The 23056-nt window shown below is 35.4% G+C and overlaps 2 long non-coding RNA genes across 2 annotated transcripts in view; both read right to left on the bottom strand.

The window, feature by feature from the left end:
* The window catches only part of LOC113943439, a 28045-nt gene extending 5605 nt beyond the window's left edge, over positions 1-22440 (bottom strand). Inside the window, exon 1 of the long non-coding RNA XR_003526323.1 lies at positions 22236-22440. This is a non-coding gene — a long non-coding RNA (uncharacterized LOC113943439). The remainder of the gene's footprint in view (positions 1-22235) is intronic.
* Positions 1929-18302, bottom strand: LOC113943438. Its single transcript, XR_003526322.1, has 3 exons — positions 18215-18302; positions 16644-16717; positions 1929-1961 (listed from the first exon to the last, which is right to left on the bottom strand). It is a non-coding gene; the product is annotated as an uncharacterized LOC113943438 (long non-coding RNA).
* Positions 22441-23056: the final 616 nt, after the last annotated feature.

The raw sequence follows: 23056 nt of genomic DNA, 5'->3' as shown, positions 1-23056 counted from the left end.
AAGGAATTGCATGGTTGGAATTGTTGTGTACTGTACAAAAATGACAGCAGTGAAATTTAAAAAGGTATCTCTGGTAACTTTTAAAACAAAAGGGACCTGCTACAATAAAGAACATGGCAAAAATACATATTTTGGTAAGAAGAATTCCTGGGTTATCACAGTATTCAAAAGAGTATTTTTTTTAAAAAGTCAACTCAAGTGGACATACTGCACAATTCCAAAGGAAATTTGTGAAAATTTAACTACTTTTTAAAATTCACTACTGAAAGTTAATGGTTTTCTGTCTTCATTAGGAAACTGAGATAAAAAAAAATGTTAAGCTGGCATTGTCTGTTTTTCTCATACACAGTAAGAAAAAATTTGTTTTATAGTTTTATGCAAATTCCGTTTGTTAGAAATACCTATGCCACTTCTTGTGACAGAAAACTATGTCTTTGATATGTCTGCTTGATCTGTTGAAGAGTCTTAGAAATTGGACCTTAATAGAGCATACTGCAAACCTTTTGTGCTAAAGGACCTTGTGCTAGACAAATATGTGCCTTGGCAGTGTCAATCCATAGACTAAAGGCAGGAACAATATCAAAATTTCACATATTCATAGGATGCAAAAGCCTATGAGGAGTAGCATGATGGGCTCTAAAGCCAAAAGTGATTGAATATTTAGATATATTTCCTGCTGTAGATGGTAGATGGGTGGGTAGGGGTTGTGAATGTGAACTTGGACACTGACACTCCTATATGTGTTTCTGTGGATGAGAGGGAGAAATCAGTCTACCTCAGTCCAGAAAATAATGCAATTATTCCCATGTAGTAATTCATAGTTTTCTATTTTGTTTCCTGTGCAGCAGAGAAGTGTACCCTTTTCTGTGATTTTCTGTGAGTAGATGGCTTTTCCCTATTTCCCTTTTCCTTTTTTTCTCTTCCTCCCACAAGATAAATGCTCTCTCATTTTCACATGCACTTCTGCTCCCAGCTCTCATTACAGTCCTGGCTGTGCCTTACATCTGGCAAGCTTAACATGTCACTATCTGTCCTCAGAACCAAAGTGCACTGGAATACTCAATAAACCAAGAGAGTTATCTGACCCATATTACCCAACAGACCATGTGCATGTCATTTCTGTAAAGCACCTTGCATGCTTCTGCCAGCCAAGAGCCTTCACATATTCCATCCATTTTAAAATAAGTATCCCCTGTGTAGCAGCATGTGCACCTTTATGCATATTTTACCATCTACTCTTGTTTTAACTGAACCTAGACAATGTTCTTCTGACACTTGCAGACTTTAAAATATTTTTGACTGTCAAGAGTCTCAGGGCTTTCAGATGCATAGTCATTGTGATGCTCTAAAACACACACAAAAGACAATTGTGTGTGTGCAGTAAGTGGATTATAAATTTTGGAGATTTTTCTCCAAGCACTTCAGCACTACCACAATTACAGACTGCAGTTTTTTCTACTAGCAACAGCTCTCCTTGAAGCTCTGTAAGTAGGTTTTATAAAATTTAAACTGATTTCAGATGAGTTTAAAGTGACCTGCTGCTGCTGAATAGTGGCTCTTGCACGGAGTGGGGGGCCACAAGGAACCATCTTTTTTGACTAAACAACATGGGTTACTAAAACCAGGCAAGCCACAGGAAAAGGATACTACAAACAGTGCATTTCCATTCTGTTCATCTTTGTTAATATGATTTCTCTTCCTGTCCTTTAAAACAAAGCAAAATAAAAAAATAATCTTGAAAGTTTTTAATTGTTACTCATCTTCCTCTGCCCAAAGACCATGTTTCTTTTGGATGCTGTGCCTTCTAAAACCATTCCAGACTTTAGTTCAATCTGCACTGTTCTTGAAATTGCGGGAAACAAACTGAGAGTCCTCTGGCTTCTCATACTTGCCATTAACACAGTAGTTAGAGAGGTGCAGGGGATTTGGGCAGTGTCACTCCAGTTCTTTTCACAGAAGTGCTGAAAAAAGGCATTTTAAAAAAATGTTTTTCAAATTATATTTTTGAAAAATATGCTCTCACTCTGAAGTGTGACAGGGGAGTAATTAAAATGTATTAGGAGTTAAAGTAGTTAAACAAATATTCTGTGACTTCCTTCAAAATATTAGAGCAAGGAAGCAAGAGGCTTGAAACACATATTCTTACTTCTTACTTTTTTTTTTTTTTTTAGCTTTTACTCATAAATCACTGCAGGAAATAAAGATTCAGCAGGTTTGCTACAAATGTTTCTTAGGTAAATTACTGGTTCAGGTAGCTTAAATCACAAACTACATAAAAATAAACCATCAAGAGGTATAACTAAAACAGAAATTTGTAATGACTAATTCTGTAGCAGAGGCTTGAAAGTATATTTTCTCTACCATTTTGCCTAGCCTGCCCTTGAAAACTCATTTGAAGCTCAGACAAGGCAAAAAATACTAAAGAGAACAACAGGCTCTCCTAATTTCCTTTATTTTACTATTTATTTTTAATTTTTAACTTTCAGTTTTAGGAGTGTCTTATGTGTTTAGAAAACATTTAGCATTATTAGTTAGATGACTATACTACATGTCATAGTGATTAAATCATTAACACTGAACAGACAATATTAATTAGCACGATTATGTGTGCCAGTTAATTTTGAGTTATAATTGTTATTCATTGTATTTTCTATCCAAGATGCAAAGATTACAATCAGAGAGAGAGAAAATAGGTGTCATTGGACATAGTATCTTCCTCTGCCTTGTCAAGTTCAGAAAAAATTGATAAAGTACGTATTCCTATTGGAAGTTGAGATGTAGCTTTCATCTATTCAACTATGCAAGGATGCCCATCTCTTCTGCTTTTTTTCCTGTTCTTTTGCTAGTCAGAATTTAATAGCAATACCCATATGACACAATACTTTTTATTTGTCCTTCTCCATACATAACAAAAGAAAAATCTGCAGCCTTTTCAGTAACATCTTTTCTAATATACTGAATAAATTATAAGTTTGTATTGTCATACTCACTACTGATTTGATTTGTACTTATAAATTCTAATTATACTAGCAGAAACAACCCTTCAGTGCTTTAAAGGACTATTTGTGTAATAACACCAACAATCCCATCACATTAAAGTCCATAGCAAATCTTTCTTCTCTCCACATCCTGTTTCCTACACCAGATACATAATTTCAGGTACTTCTGTTACAAGTTTGAACTTCTGATTTGTGCACTGGCCATTTGGATAACCAAATACATCCACTGAACCTGCCTTTATTGAGAAGTTTTCAGTAGACAGTATATTAGAATACAGTAAACTTCCTTTTAGTCTTCGAAGAAATGCTAGAATTGTTCTATCAGTGTTTCTGGATGGGCATCATGAAAGTCTTGAAGCAGAATTGGACACCTATAGCTTTACTTATACCTAGTTCTCCCATAAACATTTCTCAGACATCCTGCTCTACTGAGGGCTCCCTGTTTTGACTTGACTTTAACCTGATGAGTTAAAGTGAGGTTAGTACAGAACAGAATAGAATAGAATAGAATAGTACCAGAGCTACGATGATCATCTACTCCAACTGCCTGATCACTTTAAGACTGATTAAAGTTAAAACATGTTATCAAGGGCATTGTCCAAACACCTATTGAACTCCGACAGGCTTGGGCCATTGACCACAACTCTAGGAAACCTCTTCCAGTGTTTGATGACTCTCTTGGTAAATAAATGATTCCTTCCATGTGTACTATCACTGGATACCAGGGTGAAGACAACAGCAACTCTCTGTTTTTCCTTCTTAGGAAGCTGAAGAGAGCGATAAGGTTACCCCTCGGGCTCCTTTTCTCCAAACAGACAAGCTCAAGTGAATAGACTTTGTCACTCCTCATAGGACATGTCTTCCAGCACTTTCATCAGCTTTGTTGCCCTCCTCCGGGTGCATTCAAAGATCTTGACATCCTTCTTAAATTGTGGGGCCCAGAACCACACACAGTACTCAAGGTGAGGCCATAACAACACTGAATACCATTAATTCTTTTGATGATCTGGTGATGTCATATTGCAGGTACCCTAGGATGCAGTTTGCCCACATGGCTGCCTGGGCACACTGCTCACTCGTGTTGAGGCTAATGTTAACCAGCATCCTAGATCTGTTTCTGCAGCGTTGCTCTCCAACCACTCCTCTCCCAATTTATATTTATGTTCAGTGTTATTATGTCCCAAGTACAGAATCTGACATTTATTCTTACTAAATTTTAAGCCATTGATGATTAGCCAATGCTATCATCTACCCAGATCCCTCTGCAGGGATTCCTGTCCTTTATGCACCTCCCAGGTAAATACCGTCAATCAACTTGCTAATGCAGTCAGGTCCTGCATTCAGATAATTGACAAAAGTATTGAACAGAACTACTCCTGGAGCTGAGACTTGAGAAACACCACTGCTGGCTGGGTGCTGGCCAGATGCAGCCAGTTCTTCACAGATGGACAACTCATACAGAAGACTACTGTGACAGGCAGTATCAAAAGGTTTACTTAAATCCAGAAAAACTACATGCACTGTCTTACCCCCATTCACTAGCAGGTGGCCTTATTTTAAGAGGATATCAAATTAGTTAGATAGGATTTTTGCTTTGAGAACCCATGTTGACTGTTCCTGATGTCTGTCTTGTCCTTCAAATGCCTTTCAGTAGAACTCAGTATGGTCTTTGAGAGATATATAGTTGAGGCAGATAGGGTGAGCTCCTCAGAAATTACTATTCTAGTCTCTTTGTCTACACCTTTTGGTCTACAAATAGTCAGACACAACCTGACATCAGAAAATGTTAGAGTAAATTGCAAATTTTTCATAGCAACCAGGTTTCTTGGAGAAACAAAATCTAAGCAACAGATGCTTTGATAATTTATACCACTAGATTTGGGAGCAGGTTCTGGGCCTGAAGCTTTAACAATTACTATGTTAAACCATATCTTTAGTTATTCTTTGTTGCTGTTTCCTAAAGGCCTTCAATAAATTTTCTGTAGGAATAAATTTTGAAGCACTGTTTATAATAATTTTTTAACAGTTTTTAACAAATTGAAATATTTTTGCTTAAAATTTAGTTAGTTACCAAATGTATTTGAGGCACCGCAATTTTCAAATGTTCACAACCAGCATACCACATCTCTTATTAGTTAATAAGATGATTAATTTATATTAATACTATTGCCTATTCAAACCATAATGTTGTGCATGATGCTTAATTCCAAGGATGTCAATGGGTTAAAATTCTAAAGAATTTCTCAAGGCATCAAATAAACATAAATACTAGTTGTCCATCATGATATTTCAATAGGATTCCTTATAAATTTTTAACATCTTTAGAGAGGAATGAAACTGGAAGAGATACTAACCTGAGATGACAATTTGAAGTCACCTTAGTAACTATATAATAATGAATAATAATAAATATTACTTACAAATACAAAAAAAGTTGTTAGATTTATGATTAGGAAATGTTTGCAAGTGCCTTGAAAATTAAGATTTTTGAGATGTTAGAAACCTATTGCAGAGGTTGTAGTCTTCTGTGATGAGAAATATTTGCTTACTTCGGTATTCTGTATATCTGACTTCCATAAGTCCTTGAGTTAGATGGTAGAGAGTATACCTTCTGAAAGTGAGTCAGATACTTTGATTTTTGAAAATGCTGTAGAAATAAAAAAAAAAAAAAGAAGAAGAAGAATGGGACATCTAGAGGAATGATACACAGCAGTGTAAATGTAGGGGGACAAGCCAAATGTCTTGAAATATACATCATACTCTGAGATAAACAGTCTTCCTGTTTCTTCTTAGGGATGAAAAAATACGGTGCAGCAATAGCTGATCCATATGCTTAGCATACCAGTAGCATTGTTAATGTAACTCAGGTTGAGTGAGACTGACTCCACAGAGGTAACATTTTTCTGTCTCTTGAAGTAGCATCCTGTGTACGTTCATACTACGTGTTGGGCTTTACTGTGGAACAACAACAACAACAACGAAAAAATTACTATGTAGAAAAAAAGTAGACTTTTGAAGTAGAGATTCAAGCCAAGTAAGCATAAAGTCTGTGTAATATCTCAGTGGTGAGGAAGCCTCGCTTCAGCTTGAATTTCAACCTCAGCAAGCAAATGAAGAATGGGCAATGTCCTCTAATTGGTTTTGTGTTTGAAAGATCAAAATGGCAAGACACAGTTCAAGAGTGAAGTACACAAATGTTGCTACCCAGAATAAAATTTTAGAAAACTGAATATTCACCAAGGGGGCCAGAAAGAAAGTGGATCAATAAAGGCATAGAAATTGCACCCTGTGCTACTCTATCTCCCTGTGAGACATTAGATTATTATATGAATTATTGGTTTGGATCAACTCAAGAGAGTGTGTGTGTGTGTGTGTGGTGTGGGAAGGAACAGGTCAAATTTCACAAAGGTGAGGTAATGCCTTGTCCCACACTGCAGCCTCTTGGAGATTCCTTGGGCAGCCCCAGGGCAGCTGTCAGTCACTGGACACTGGGAGTACTGCCCATACGACACTCCAGAGCCCCTGACCCAGTCCCATAAAGGCTGGCACACCGGATGTCCCACCTGGGGGAGTGGCCACAGGGGGCCAAAGTACACAGAAACAGCAACATGTGGTTTCCATGTTATTTTGGATGCTGCCACCCGGACACGTGGAAGCTGGGCTTATGTGGGACTCCAGCTGGTAGCTATAATTTCCTCTTTTTCTCTCTCTTTCTTTACTTCTTCTTTTTCTCCTAATCTATTTCCTTAATATTTTGAGTGACTTAAAACCAGATGGGTTGGATTTTGCTAAGTTGCATGGGTTAGCATGTACTAAGTAAAGGCTTTGTGAAATTCTCTACTTTGGTTGGATGTTTCCCTTTAAACTTTTACCAAGTTCCCTTGTTTTCTAAAGTTTGCCAGTGAAAGCATGTTATTTTTGACCTCCTGAGAAATGTGTACAGTGTCCTCTCCTTTGTGCTCTCTCTTAAGGTATTAAAAGAACTGAAAGGCCTTTTTAAAAATTTGGTGTCTGAGTTTTTAGAGCCTTGTATATTTTTAAAGTACAAACCTTTCAGTGAGCTCATAGCTCATACCCTGGGGTCTTACACTACCCAACCATAAAAACACTACTTCCCAGGTCCAACCTTTCCAAAAATAAAGACTCCAAGATGATTGAATCACTGACAACTAAAATAAGAGTGACTGTAGAAGCACTGACAGCTTTGTATTTGTGAAACCTTATTTGTAAAGTCAGCTCGATATGTGAATTGCAAAAGTATGAATTGCCTCATCATTCACTAAAATGAAAAAATAGCAAAAAACTTATTTCATTGCACCTAATAGTTGAAATGATGGATTTTTTTTGCACATCAGAAAACAGAGAAGTTTTAAATCTTTTTTCAGTCATTAAATCAGCAAAATTCTTATATGAAAGGGGCAAAAATGAAATTTGAAGCCTTAATCAGGCTCTCCTGAACTCCAGATTTTTTGGGGATAAAGAAGGTAAGACATTTATCCCTGAGTTGAAATTATGTTGTATCTATTTTGAGTCTGAGCACAGAAACTTGAGCATTTCCATGAAGAAAAGGCTTTTATATTGCAGCAATATTGTTGGAGAATGCCCATCTAAACTGAGTCACATTTAAAGTAGTTGTATTTGCTTACGGTTGAAGTGAGTCAATGAGTAAGGATATTTACAAGATGTCCTATTTTCTTGAACTACTACAGAACCACCAGAAAGTTGTGGTAAGCAGAGACACAAACAGTGGCCAGTGTAAATAAGACATATCACGAGGAGCAAGGTCGTGAAGAAAGCACTGGAAGCTTTTGTCATGTAAGAGATAGCTCATATCAAGCATTTTGTTAGCTGAGATTCTGTGATGAAATTCAGAATTCAAATCCAAACACTCAACAGTAAGTGCTGAAACTTATTCACCTGGAGTAATGGAGTGAATCATGAGTATATTCAACCCTTATTACTGTGTAAAAGATCAGAAACATTGTCCAGAGTTTTGCCTCAAACTAGAATGTGCTGCAGAACCAGGAATATGTCTAAAAGAACCTTGCTGGATAAAGCATCATTCTTCACTTACTCAGACTGGAAGATTGTCTTATACTAAAACCAAGCCGTTTACTCCTTTACCCAGGAGAGGTCTGAAAAAAATCATATTGAAGGGACTGTGTTATTTTCTAACCATTAGAATACTTAAGTATAATGTAATAAGTTGTCAATGAAATACTCTTCAATATAATACCTCTTCATCATCTGTTTTTATTAACAGATTTACTTGACTTTTAAGATTTTATGCATTGCAACAATTCAGTATGTACAGGATATCACAATGGAACACGGTAATCATGACTACAGTGAGAATAATAATGTGCTTTGGGAAGTATAAAACTTGAAAACTGTGGAATATAAGTTGTTTGACAGAACTGAAATTAGTCTCTTCTATCTTGAATCAGTTATTGAAATCTAATTGCTGGAGTGATCACTGACCAAAAATTTACTACAAAAGCATTTTAGAATTTGCCACCAGTATACAAAAAATCATGTTCAAAATTCTGAGCCTTGAAAAAAGGAAAATTAGTAAAGACAAATGAAATGAAGATTAGAAATAGACTATGTCTCTATTTTCCAGGAATGCTAGCTAAAACATTGGAGAGTGGGAACGCAATTTGTCCTTGGGTACTGTATTTGTACTTTCTGCTTCTGTTTTATGCTTAATATTGTCTCTTTTAAGTATTATGTTTTCCATATTAGTAACATATCCTGCAACTTGCTGAATAATCTGACACCTAAACATGTGCTTGGTACAATGAAAAAGAAAAGTATTTTCAGCAGCATAAACAAAACAAACAAGCAAATCAATGTACTAAAGCTAAGAATACCAAACAAAAGCTCCAACAGAGCTGTCAAAAGATCCCAAGAGGAATGGAGGTTAAAAAAACCCAACCCAACCAACCAAAAAAAAAAAAAAAAAAAACAAAAAACAAAAAACAAAACAAAACCAATAAAAAACAGTACTGTGCTACTTTTTGTGAAGTGAGAAAGACCAGTCAGGGAAAAAGTAAGAACAGATAACAGTGGAACTGACTATCCAGTGCTACTTATTCTGTCTGGATTGCAATGTATCTACCTGGCTCAATAGTACTGCAGTTTAGAAATCCCGCATGTTCAGAAATTTAGCCTACAATGGAACACATTTTGCCAATTCATATCTAAGAACATTGCAGCTAAAATACGGTTAATTGGAGAAATATGTTGTAGTAGGTATGGTATGTCTGGGGAAAAGTCATTAAGAAGAAACTATAGTGAGAAACTGCTAAAATAAGATATAGATTTGGGGAGGTATTTTTTGAAGTGTCAGATTTATTATACAAAGTATATTACATATAGACTACAGTGCATTGGAAAATGGGAAACTGATTCAAGTCAGTCTGTCCATTCTCTGTGCTAGCTACCACTCAATATCCACTTACAAGTGTTAAATTTTGCCTTAAGTGGGGTGCCAGATAACTTACAGTATATATAAAGTAAAACATATATTCAATAAAAAAGTAAAGCAGTATTGGCCTTTCAGATATTTAATGAAGATGCAAACTGCTTATGGGTAAATTTCATAATCTGAAGATATCGCAGATTGAGCATAATTTGGATAAGTACTGTTTAAATTCGATCACAAATTATGCAAGTAGAGAGTACAAAACAGCTTTCATTTTATTATACCTGCTTGTTTTCAGATGTTGACTTCATTTTCAGCTGACTGTGAAAGCATTAATGTTGTGGGCTGATGGCTAGGTGCCCACCAGACCTGTCTCTCACTCCCTCTCCACAGCAGGGTGGAGGGAGAAAATAAGGTGAAATCTCATGCATGGAGATAAGGACAGGGAGATCACTCAGCAGCTACCATCACAGACAAAACAGACTAAACTTGGGGAAAACTAATTTAACTATTTACCAATTAACAACAGAGTAGGATATCAAGAAATAATTAAAAAACCCCTAAATCCACCCTCCCGTCATCCCCACCTTCTTCCCAGGAAATTCAGCCCTTCCCTCCTAATTCCTCTGCCACTTTCTCCCATGCAAAGTGGTGGAGAGTGGGATGTGTGATAAGGGTTGTGGTCAGTTTACAGCACTTTTTGTCTGCCATTCATTACTACTTGGACTTTTCTCCTGTTCCAGTGTGATGTCCATCCCATGAACTGCAGTCCTTCAAAAACTGTTCTAGCACGGATATTTTTCCATGGGCTGCAGTCTTTCAGGAAAGCCCTTCATGGGCCCTTAGAAGTCTCAGTTCCTGACAGAAAATTTCATCCTACCTGAGCTCCTCTCCACAGAGTTCCTCCTCTGTGGGTTCTCCATGGGTTGCTGATTCCTTCAGGGCACTTCTACCTGCAGTGGCATGATGTCCTCCCTGGTCAACTGGCCTGAGTGGATATTTACTCCAACATGGTGCTGTAGGGGGATAATCTGCTTCACCAGTCTTCTCCACAGGCTGCAGGGGAGTCTGTTGGGCGTATGGGTCCTCTTTTCTCCCTGTTTTACAGACCTAGGTATCTGCAGAGCTGTTTCTCTCATGTTTTTCTCTTCTATTGAAGTTGTTGTGTACTGTTTTTCTTAAATACATTATCACAGGGGCTCAGCTGTCTAGAACTGGACATGTCCAACATGGGGCAGCTCCTGGTGTCCTCTCCCAGGATCCACTCCTGCAGCTTTTCATTGTCTATGCTCCTACCAAAAGCTTGCCAGATAAACCCAAGAAAAATAGACAACCTCGAATAGATTTCGAATTTGATATTTCATTTAATTCATTTGATCCCAAAGTGGGAACTTAAACTTATACCTTTGATTCACCTGAATCAAGGCAGACTTTGAGAATACATTCCTTCCTATGTTACATAAGGTGCTCTACATAGCAGTAGCCTATTATGTTGTGCAAAATATCAGTTTCCAAGCAAGCTGAAAAGTATTTTTCATCTCCTTTGTGTGCAGCAGATTTTAAGGCAACAACATTAATACAGGAAAGGCTGAGGTGCAACAACCAGGGAGATACTGGTAATAAACATAAGGGGGTTTTCACTGTTTGGTTCCATCTCTTGTGCTATGTGAGCAGTATAGTGCCATAGGGTAGCCAATATGATGGAAATATTCTGTGTTCTTAATCTTACCAGAGCTTCGGTAGCAAATGAGCAAATCTATAAACTTTAACAGAGCAAATGCTGGATCTGTTTCTACAAAACTATGAAAACATGATTGTTGAAGTAACTATTGATATGAATCTAGGACCGGTGGTTATTTAGAGAAGCACTATTTCTTAGCAGTATTTAAGTATTTGCAGAAGTATAAGCTAAATTAATGAAAGTTATTGTGCAATTCTACACACAAGAAATTTTCGAACACAGAAAGTAGACAGATAAGTATTTTGAAAGTGCAGTCATTTGTATCTCGAAAGCGACAGCTGCAGTACAAAGAGGAAGGAAGCTGCTATAAAGCCCCTGGGAGACAGCTTCTTTGAAAAGGTTCTTCGTAAACAGACCTGGAGTAGAGCACTCCAAGCAAAAAGGATATGACTTGAGTCAGGGTGTTTGCAACTTTCCAATGTGACCGCAATAACATCTTCTCAAAAAGCAGTGGGAAAGAAAGTACTTGAGAAAAGGAATGAGTGGAAGTTCTTATAAGCATATACCATTTTTCTGACTCAGGCAATAATAACAGTTATCAGAGGAGTGCCCGCATATGGTTATTTGTAATTCTTCAGAAACCATACACAGTTTATTGTCAAACAATCCTGTGTTTTCTAGTAGATTTGACAGTTTCTCTGAGGGAGTTCTGCAGAGTCCACTTAAGAAGAAAATGGGTGTCATATCTGAGCAAATGGGGACTTATCTGACTCAGAAGTTGATTTTCTTCAGCAATATTTCCAAAACCCAGTAGTCTTTATAATGGATTTCAAACCCGTGAGTAATGTTTATGACGACAATTCCTCGGAACTAAATCACATGCTTCTAATCTATAAGAAGAGGTACCTTTGAGGTAAAGGATTTTCAGTCAATTTTGAAATATTTCGTAAGGCTACTGAGCAGAAGAACCTGTACAAGTAATTACAATAGCTTTGGTTTCATTTTTCTAAGCATCTTTCCCTGCAGACAGGATAATCTACTGTTGAGCAATGCTTTTAACTAGACTCGTGAAACAAAAATACACTGAGTTTGGAATAACAACATTTGCTAATCAATCATAGTGAAGTAGATAATGCAAGAAGTAGCCTGAATTTTTATTGACTTGGAAAGAAGTAAGAGAGAGAGTGTGTGTGTGTGTGTGTGTATGCTTTGATACGGACCTGATCAATCAGAATTTTTTTTCCATTTTTGAAGTTTATGCCTAAGACAATCCAAAAGAATGCAAATTACCTCCAGGTAAAAGGGTAAAGGTCTTCTCATCACATCACATTCTTATTTCTTATATGGAAGATTTGCTGTCAATGTAGCCATACTATATGTTCATAACTCACCTTATTAATTCCTCACAAAACAATAATAAAAGAGAAGTTGTTTGATCATTTATTTATCCCACGCACACATTAAGCAGTGTGGTGGTTCAAAAAGAGAATGCTATTAGCATCAATCCAAACAGTATTTATGTAGAAAGTTTTCCAACAACATGGGGCAATATGTATATTTTTCTCTCTATGTAATATATATTCATATACATATATATAGAGAGAAGTAAACATCAGTTTACTTTTTAGAGAAAAAAACTTAACTTTTATTAATAGGCTGTGAATTCTTAAGTCATTGTCCATGTAACATAAAAATATGGCTCTTTCCCAGCTCTTCCATTGCTTTTCCAAAGATTTTGAATGCTTGCTGATACATTCTTGTATTTTTCTCCAAGGAATTTTCTTCTGTAGATAGGAACCCAGTTATAATCATGATCACTTGTAAATGTCTGCATCAGTACAACACTAGGAATTTATATTGTAAGATCATGGTTTAAGCAAAGTTGTCCAATTTTGATCTGATTACTAAGAACTATATTTTCAGGTATTGATTTTTTTTTTTAAATTGACAAAATTTTTTTATGAGTGCTTTTTTGGAGACAGCTGGTACAGTGACTATTTTTCTATTTTTATAGTTATATTCTTACCTAAGTGCTCCAAATTAATGAAACAGTTTATTTTTCTTCCCATACTTATAATTCTAAACTACTATACAAATACAAGGATTGAAAGGTGGAGAATGGGAAGGTATATGTCACCAGGATGTAATTTAATTGATTTTGTTGCCATAGTTACTACCCTTCTGCTTATAATGTTTTAAAAGTAGTGATTCAGTATACCCCTTTTGAGAAATAGGATTACTAATTCAAAAATACCTAAGCAATCTGTTTTTATGCTGAAATGTTATGGTGCAATTTTAAGTAGAGAAACCTGTTTTTTAATTAGAATCATACAGAAAATATCCTTTTTATCCAGTCTTCCTTAACGTTTATTGTTTTGATAGCACAAGGAAACAGAAAGCAAAAGAAAAACTTTCAAGATCTCATAAGTTCAGACTTTCTATTTGGTCATAACAGCAACTGAATTAACGAAGTGCAACTCTCCTGTTGAGGTTCTTTCAGAAAGTCACCAGAAATGTATGAGTCTTATTTTTGCTGTCTACTTAGCTCTAACAGTTCTTGCAGGTCAACCTACTTTATTATTTCCATTCCTGCAACCTTCTCAGCTATGTGGGTGATTCAGCTGGTAGCATACGCCCCTCTCAATCAGTAAACAAACCAAGTGATACTCACTGTGCAACCAGAGAGGCCATCTTTCAAATGAATTATATGAGTAAGGTTGTGATCTCTCGATAGTTTGTAATACCTCACAGAATATTTTGCAAACCTGGGAACTTTGTTTCTTTTACCTGAGGCTTAGTGTGCTAAGATTGTAATCAATATTGAATTTTACTTAATATTTTGTAAAATTTTACTGAATTGAAATGGTAAAAATATTTGTATTTGTCACCATTATATATACATGTCATCTGATCTCTATATTATGGTGGCACACATCTGAACAACTATTTTTCCTGTAAAAAATATTCACAATCAAATTATGGTTTATATTCACCATTGTTTTTATGGTCTTTTGACTTTGCACTGAACCTCTTCTTTTTCTTTCTTCAGAGTACAATAAAATATTTAATCCATAGCACAAGTGCGTTAGTTTTGAAATTTCAGTAAAAATTCAGTATTGATAGTTATTATTTGACTATCCAAGACTTTGTACTCTTATAATGCCTGAAACAGTTTAGTTATCAAAGGGCTTCAAGAACCTTGAGTAAAGACATTAACTCAAAGTTGAAACCTAATAGTAATGTTTTCAGGTTAACATAGTTCTGTAATGTGTTACACTTTTCTTTGGGATTGTATTTTAGTTTAACACATGCTTGTAAGGTAGGGAAGTAATCTCCATCATATTGACACAAATGAAACCTCTCACTCAGTTACACAGTGACATCAAAATCTGAGTAATTTCATCTAGTCTCAGACATAGGTCTCCTTTTAGTTTTAAACTTCAGATATTTCCCTTCAATTCTGCCTGTGAATTACTTGATTGCATGCCAAAACCATTAGGTCAGATTCATTTATGACACTTCAGGTATTGTAAAAATGAAGCCTTATTTTACCTCAGAAGCAGAACCACAATGATGATGGGTGAAGTGACTTTTTCATTATATGTTCCTTAGACACTAAAAAGCTAAAAAATGTGTTAATAGTTTCATTAATCATCTTACTGTAAAAGAGGTTTCATATTATTCTCGCATGCATTTTCCCTTTCCATGTTTTCCCTTCCATGTTTCCATGACATTTTAAAAGTATGTCAATGAAAGAGCTATTTCAATAGTGTTTCTTGCAATGCCATGAATTAAAAACAACTCTGTCATGTTCAAAGCTCTCCCTCGCTTTTATAGAAGAAAGTCACTGTAATACTTTTGAAGTTCAGATTTTTCCTAATGTCCTTTTCAATACCAGAGCTTTGACTAGTGCTTTTCTTTGCTGTTCTTCACTCCATTTGTACAATATGTACTTCAAGTTTTCAGATCTGTTCTTTCCTTTTTTTAGTATTTTTAGTGTGACATTGGTCAGCCAAAAGAATCCATACATTATTGGGCACAATTGGTAATTTCAGAGCAGAGGTATGATCTCTCTGTAGTGAATTGATAAATAATTCTATCATTTTTTAATCAGATTTTTTCAATAACAAATATTTTATTTTTCCTTCAAATAGGAGTTCATTATATATTTATAGAATTTATATGACAAGCAGTCCTTGTGAAACTGTATGGAGTTCTTGTCAGCACATAACAATATCCTCCTCATTTGTTCAAAATGTAAGCATTTCTTACTATATTCCTGAAAACACAAATCAGCTAATGTTTAAACAAATCCCTGCATCTTTGTATCCATATTATCCTCACTGAAGTGAGGTTTTTCCATACACATGAAAATTCAAAATCTTTTTCATGATTCAACTGGGATATGTAGGGATGAATGGCAGAATGGGGATTTTTTTTCCTACCCTTGTTTTGTAATTATTTAAGCACAGAGATACCTCTCCACTTAAAATTAGAACAGATTTAAAATAATAATTGAGGAAATTTGATTCTAAGATGTAAATAAAGATTGTTAATGATTTGCCCTGAGATATCTGTCTTTTCTTGAAATTATCTTGTAGCACATCCCTTGCTAGGTAAGTATCTGCTTCCCCATTGTTTTAATGTTAATCCCAGAGGATGCATCATCTGTCATTTAGTGTTCAATATAAAACAGCTCATTTTGTTTCCTTTCACTCACTGTAAAAACAGAGCACAAAACAGTCCCTCTGGTGTGTTCTTCAAAACTGTGATCTCACTGATTAAAATGCAGAGAAACTGGCATTTTTCTTTTATCTGCAGTCCATCATAACTTTATTGTTTGAATTGCATTAACATTGTGTTACTTCTCTCTCTGTAAGGTTGGTATTTTTGTTTTGGTTTTGGATTTTTTTTGTTTATTTAGTTGTTTTGCTTAATTTTTCTCCCCTCTGTACAGGAAATTAATTAAAAAGAAACATCCCAAAATACTGTATATAGATTTCTCAGTTAACCTTCTGTGATAGCATTTCAATCATATCTTCAAGTATTTATATCATAATTCAGTGGAAGTACAAAATTTGATGTAATTAATAACTTCATGACTTTTATGCAAAAGTCATTAATTCTTAAATATTTTTAGATATAGCTTCTCTTAACTCTTCAGATTTTATTATTAAGATAAGAATTTTTTAAAAAAGTTATTTCCAAACTTCTGTATTGCTCTTGCGGATCTACCACTTTTTTCACAGGATATTTGACAAAATGCTCTTATAAATATCTAAATGGTCAACTTTTCTTGCATATTTCTTATCCTTCATTACAAGAGAGATATCAAGGCACTGGAACATGTCCAGAGGAGGGAAAGAGCTGTTGAAGGATCTGGAGCCTAAGTCTTATGAGGAGCAGCTCAGGGATCTGGGTATGTTCAGCTTGGAGAAAAGAAGGCTCAGGGGAGACCTTATTGCTCTCTACAGCTACGTGAAAGAAGTGACAAGGTGGGAGTTGATAATAAGTAACAGGATAGAGAAGAAATTACCTCAAATTGCTCCAGGGGAGGTTCAGATTAGATATTTGGATTAGATATTTCTCTTTAAGATCCTGAACTCACTACTGAAAACAGGAAAAAAATTGTATTCATTAGAATAAAATACTTTTTTTACATGTTACCTCATCTCTTGAACAGTTTGGCATGCAATTACTGATATGAATGTGAAAGAGTACGTATTTTTCCAAATCAGTAAATTTATTCACTTAACTCAGAGCCATAACAAAGGAGTACCTACTGATCAGCAAGCTGGATCCCATAGAATTTTCTATAGCTTTTATACACCTTGGCTTACAGTAGTCCCTGAAGACCTTGTTATCATTAGATAACAAGAGTTAAGGATCATTAATGAGTGATTTGACTGTCTTCACAGTCATTTGTGAAGTAATTTTGTTTCTTATAGTCTTCAAAGAAAAAAAACCAAAACATGATCTGTAATGTGTTACTTGGGGTAGTTACTTTTCCTGTATGTACATGCATAGGGTTTATATCTTTTTAAAACAAAACAGTCCTTACTGTGTAAAAGATACTGAGCTGTAGTGTAAATATTGCATCTTGCAGCATTTGGTCAGTGAATAAGAGAGTATATTTTAAGTTAAGCAAACTGTATTGACTACTTACTCTGGAGCATCCCTTCCTGTCAACTATATTGGAAAATGCTGTGTTGTCTCAGGAAAGTGTTGTAAGCAGGAAATAAAGAATTTAAATGCCTTTTCACCAAGACTGGTTTTATTTTTCTTTTTTTTACAAGTGTGACAGTTCTTAGAAATTTTGAGGATCTTCTTTTCCTAATATTGTTTTTCTTCCATTAAAAATTATGCATGTTTTTTATAATATTCCTTCTGAATATATTTATTAAAATAAATTCAAATCTTCGTTTCAAATCCAAATGGAAAATTACCCCAGGTATTTAACCCCTAATTTGTACAAACGTTATACTCAGGTATAAAAAGTGTTTCGTAATTTTGTTCAGTGGTTTAGTTCCATTCCTACCGAAAGTGCTTATGTACATTAGAAGATAAATTATCTGCAGATAATCCTTTGGAGTTAAATAAGCAAGGAATTTAACTTCAAATATTCACTTTCAGTATTTCTCAAATCCTGTAAAGTCTCTCAATTTTCATTTCATTACAAGAATATCTGCCACTTGGACTTTAGCTATAATGACTTTCCTTTTTTCTACACATATATTTTTTCTGTGGATGTTCACAAGCTGATGACTAAGACCTATGAGCAATACATGAAAATGATAGTATAAACTTAACTTGGGTTCATTTTTCATGAATTCCTGTTGGAGAGCACTTAGCCTTCAAATTGTTATTTCTGTTATGCCACTGTAGAATAATTTCCGCTCCTCCTATCCAGACATAATAAAGAATACTTGGATAAAAAAAATCAAGTGGAAATTCCAACTTTGCATGGGAAAAAAAAAAAAAGAAAGCAATACATATTTTCTAAACTGGACATGCCTTGAGTAGGACAAAAATAATTTATGCTTGTGATAAATTAAGCAATCACGTATCCCACAGTAAGTGAAGGAAGGAACATGAAAAGAAGCTTACCAGAAGTCTAAAGCCCAGAGCAGTAAAACTTGCAGATATGTAACTTATTTAATCTTCCCTGCTTCATGCTGGACTTAGGACTGTTCCTCCAAACGGAAGGCATGGGAGAGTCATTTGATTTGAAGGAAAGAAGGGGATGATGGGATGAGAAACAGTTCTGATGTCTTATTAACTCAGTAAATCAATGCACAGGATCATCTTATATCACTTCTGGTACTCCTGAGTTGAGTAGAAATACAGCTCATCATTTTCCTTTTAAGCCTTACATATAGTATTTAGACAAAGACTTTGTAACAACATAACAATAGTTAGGCATATTGGATTGATATTGTGGAGCTAATACGTTTTAACTCACTCCCTAGCATCTTCGTAATGTTAAAAAAAAAAGTGGAAAAATGCCCAAATAATAATATACTTCATAATAATAGTGCACAGAGGCTAGCTACAAGGAATCCCTTGCTCACACGTGAGCAGTACTAAATTTTATATACCAGTTGCAGCTTAAAAGAGTCAGGGACTCATAATTCTTCTAATCAGTAATACTTTAACATGAAATGCTAGCAAAAGTTATTTGATTTCCTTACTAAGATGATACTAGACTATCTTTTGCATATCACTCTGTAAAGTTTTACTTAGAAATACCTTGGTCTATGAGAACTGGAAAGGGCAGTCAAGAAAATCCGGAGGTCTCTTTGGAAACTTCTGATTTCTGAACTTGCCAAGGCACTTGTCATCTGACACAGAATAAATAAAGATGCTTGCAGAAATGCCCTTAGGAAGAGTCAGAATGGCTTCTGTACAAGGAAGTTCTACTTTCAACCATACTCAACTGTTCTTAAAAAGGTGAATAACGCATACCTAAGGGTAATTCAGTTGATACACCTGAATTTCCAAAAGTTCTGTGACAACCTACCTCACTAAAGGTTACCGGGGAGAGTAAGTAGCCACGATATAGAGAAGATAAATGTTTGAAATATAACTGTTTTAAAGACAGGGAACTGAATTTAAGTGCTCAGAAGGGAAAAGTCTAACCAGTGGAATTCTGCAGTGATATGGGTTTGGAGATGTTCTGCTCAACCCATTTATACTGGCCTAAAAAAGAAAGTGAGCAATAAGATGAGAACATTTTTCAATGATGTTAATTTCTTCTGGATAAATGAATCTTAAAAATTAAACTGTTGGAAAATGAAATTGCCCATTAAAGACAGTGTGATGGACTTCCCAAAGAATCCAAGCATTTTCTGTAGGAAATGTTGCCTCTGTTTTACCATTTTCACTCAAAAAAACTTGGCAGTATAATGAATTCTTCCTTGAAAATGTAAGTTTCAGCAAGTGGAAATAATAATTAAAAAAGGGCAAGTGAAATAGGCGGAATCATTAGGAAAAGACTGGAAACGCAACAGAGGACTTCACTGTGACAGTTTTTATTTATTTTTGTTGGCCTTTTGAATACTAAGTGCAACTCTTGTGTTTTCTTTCAAAAATTTCTTTATAGAACAGGAAGATAATCAGAAAAAATTGAAGATGCTCAGAATTATGGAATGGTTTTGTAGTAATCTAGGATATTGCAACTGGTAGACAGCTAAGGACATTTATAATAGAGGGCTACAAAACTGTAAATGAAGCAAACAGAAAAAAATAAAAACTGTTGTCTCCTTGGGCAACATAAATCATGATGTACCAGGTGAAGGGAAGAGGAGCTGAATCTACACAATGGGAAGTCGTTTTCTTGCTCCTCTGTAGCCAGACACTGATCAGGGTACATGCTGATTGCTGGTATGGGTTTAAATAAAGGTTGAACTGAGCAGGAGAAGAGTGAAATCCTGTGAAGTTTTCTAAACATACAAACCCCTCATCTGGCCTAGAAAGTCCAACACACGCACTTTGCTAGAGACATGAGAGATATCTGTGGAAAACATTGTATTTGATTGCCTTATTCTTACTCTTTTCCATACCTTAGTTATGGCTATTGTCCAGGAACACAAATTTAACTGGATAGAGACTTGTTTAATCCCTTAATATTAGAAATATTGCACAATCGCAATATTGACCTGAGAGGCCATTGTCATATCTTAGAAAGTACCATAAGTCATCAAAGACCTCCAAAGTGCCCCCAGAAGCATTTCAGAGACCTTCCACCAGAGGACTGCATGTGATCCACAGTGTTACACCAGACAGTGTAAAACTACCCCTCAACAAGTGGAGATATCTGGGTGTTACCACCTAGTCTGAGTATATTTTAGCCCATTGAACTGTATGTTTCACAAACTTCCCCCCACCACCAATAGATCAAGACTGCGACCATCACTTTGACCACCTTCAGATATCTAAATTGAAACAGTGAAGTCTTGCTGCTGGATCTATCTTTCTACTTTTATCTTTTCTCTTTATCTCATTCTTTCTTCTAACTTCTTCTTGGAATATACTATAAGCAAGATTAAAAAAATTCAGTCAGTGCCTTAGTAAGTGCTCTGTTATGTCTGGATAAGTTAAAAGTGGATAAGTTAAAAGTTTAGTAAGTTAAAGTTTTTGAAGTGCCTTACTTTTGATGTTGTTTTAAAATTTGCCAGGTCCCTTATTCTACCTTAATATTCTAAAGTTTGCAAGTAGAAGTTATGTTATTGAAGGTCCTGAGAATTTTGCTGGTTCTTCTGCTCACTGCCCAGAATGAATCAAACAACCTTCCCCTAAACCTGCCATGCGGACCAAGGCAAAACACAAAGTCACACAGAAAATTGAATTTTCATTAAATTTTGTTTTTGTGGCCTGGTCCAAATCTGCTTATTTCATTTTAATTTCTTACCTTTAACAACGAAAATATTGAAATAAATATATCAGCATAAATGAGTTAATAGAAATTAGTGTCTTCCTTTTGTGCTTGGAAAGCATCTACCAGCAAGGATCATAGTTTGTAGGCTGAAGCTTTGCACATTATTGCAATAGATCAGTATATAAGAACTTCATATATTTGTACGTGTAAATTTCTCAGAAAACTTTAATGGGAGCATTTTACCACATAGGGCAAAGTAGCAATGTATTTTAGAGATTTTAACATTTAATTGTTATCATGAACTATGACTAAACAATTGAGGCTAGGTGGGGGGCTTATTAGTTTTTTTAAACAAATTCTTTATTGTAAATTCTTCCAGTCATACGATATTTCCATATCTAGGTACAGGTTCTAGAATGGGAATATTTTTCCTTTTTTATATATATAATTAATATTTTCAAGTGAAAAACTCTTTTTCCTTCTGATAAACCAGAAAGTTTTCTTTTCATGTTTCTGTGTTCTCGATTAAAATAAAATTAAACAAAAAGATAACCAGCCTTCCCATTCCCCAGATTCTCTTCATGAATCTATAAAATATAAACTTCCAGTATCCTTCTAAGGTACTGGAATACAAAATGAGATGCTACATATAGTAGACACATGACTGGAAATTTATTCTCCTTCAGTATTTCAGCTGCATTAAGAATAAAAATACGTTGTGTGGAATTCTATGCAAACTGAAGGTATAAAATAATGTCCATTAAGGGAATGTTAAAATTCTAAATGCTAAGTATTTCTTCTCTATCGCTTCTTTCTTTGCTTGATATCTCAGTGGGCTTGTCACACTGGACCCACATTAAACCCACAATATTACTCATGTTTATCTCGGGTAAGGACGATTCTGTTCATGCTTTATTATATAAGGGAGGTGTGGCAGTTTGAGCCACATTAGAAATCCAAAATCCAATTTCCAGGCTTCCCCACCCCTTCCCACAATTTATCCCAACACCAAAGAGAAAACTTTCAAGCCAGAGGCTTCTATAGGGGAAGGGGGAAGTATTTACATTTATTTACACAAATAAATATACTGTACAAACTAAAAGCAGTTATATATATATATATATTATTACACTTCTATCAATCCCTTCGAAGTTTCTCCTTTTAACTTTAGTCCAGAAAAAGCCTTTTCAGGCGGGTAAGTAACCAATATCTCATGGGAGTGTTCGGGGCCCATGAACACTCCCTACCAACCTTCAGCTGTTTGTGGAAGTCCTTCCTTCCTCACGAAGTCCAAGAAGGTAGCTCTGAGTCCTTTCTCCTTGGTTCTCTGTCATTTCTGCTGTGTGATCTCTCCCTCTCGGTCTCATACCTCGGTTCTGTAGGCTGCTGTAGTGTAGCTTATCAACATACTTGTCCTTCAAGTCAGTTTTCGGCTGCCCCCAGTCAAACTTTGGCAGGGCAAGCAAAAGCAAACAAGTGGTGATTGGCCCTCCAGGGAACACTGCCCTGGCCCCCGATCACCTCTGAGCCCCCGACTCTCAGGGGGGGCCCATCTTAACCCATGACAGGAGGAAAGGTACTCTCCCATCAGAAATTCAACACACAGTTGTTAACTGCAGGAAATAGAAAGAACCCATAAAATATTCTGATGAATACTCTGTTCATTTCTTTAAAATATCTATTAATAGCACAGTGTCATAGTGTAACCTGAAACAGCTTTCACATGACTTCTGATAGTTTAAATACGAAGCAAATAATTTCAAAATTGAATCTTTATTATAAAAAACTAAAATGTTCATATGTCTTGATTTTTTTAACCATTTTACTGTAGTCTTCAGAAATTAAGCAACTAGCTTTCAGTATTCAAAGACATTTCTATTAATGGTTTCTTCTATAGAATATTTAACTTTTTCTATCTCCTTTTGGCAATGTCTCTTATTAATTTTTTCTTTAAACCAAATAAATCCTCAGAGCTTTTGTTCCTATTTATATCCTTGCTTTTCATTATTCAGAGAATAGTTGTTAAATCCAGTGGTTTCTTTAGTTTACTTTGAAGTTTCTTACACTGGGAA

Source organism: Corapipo altera, unplaced genomic scaffold (genome assembly GCF_003945725.1).
Source record: "Corapipo altera isolate COAL_440 unplaced genomic scaffold, ASM394572v1 61411, whole genome shotgun sequence".
NCBI lineage: Eukaryota > Metazoa > Chordata > Aves > Passeriformes > Pipridae > Corapipo > Corapipo altera.
Note: the sequence above shows the minus strand (reverse complement) of the source record. Positions and strands in the feature narration are given on the sequence as shown.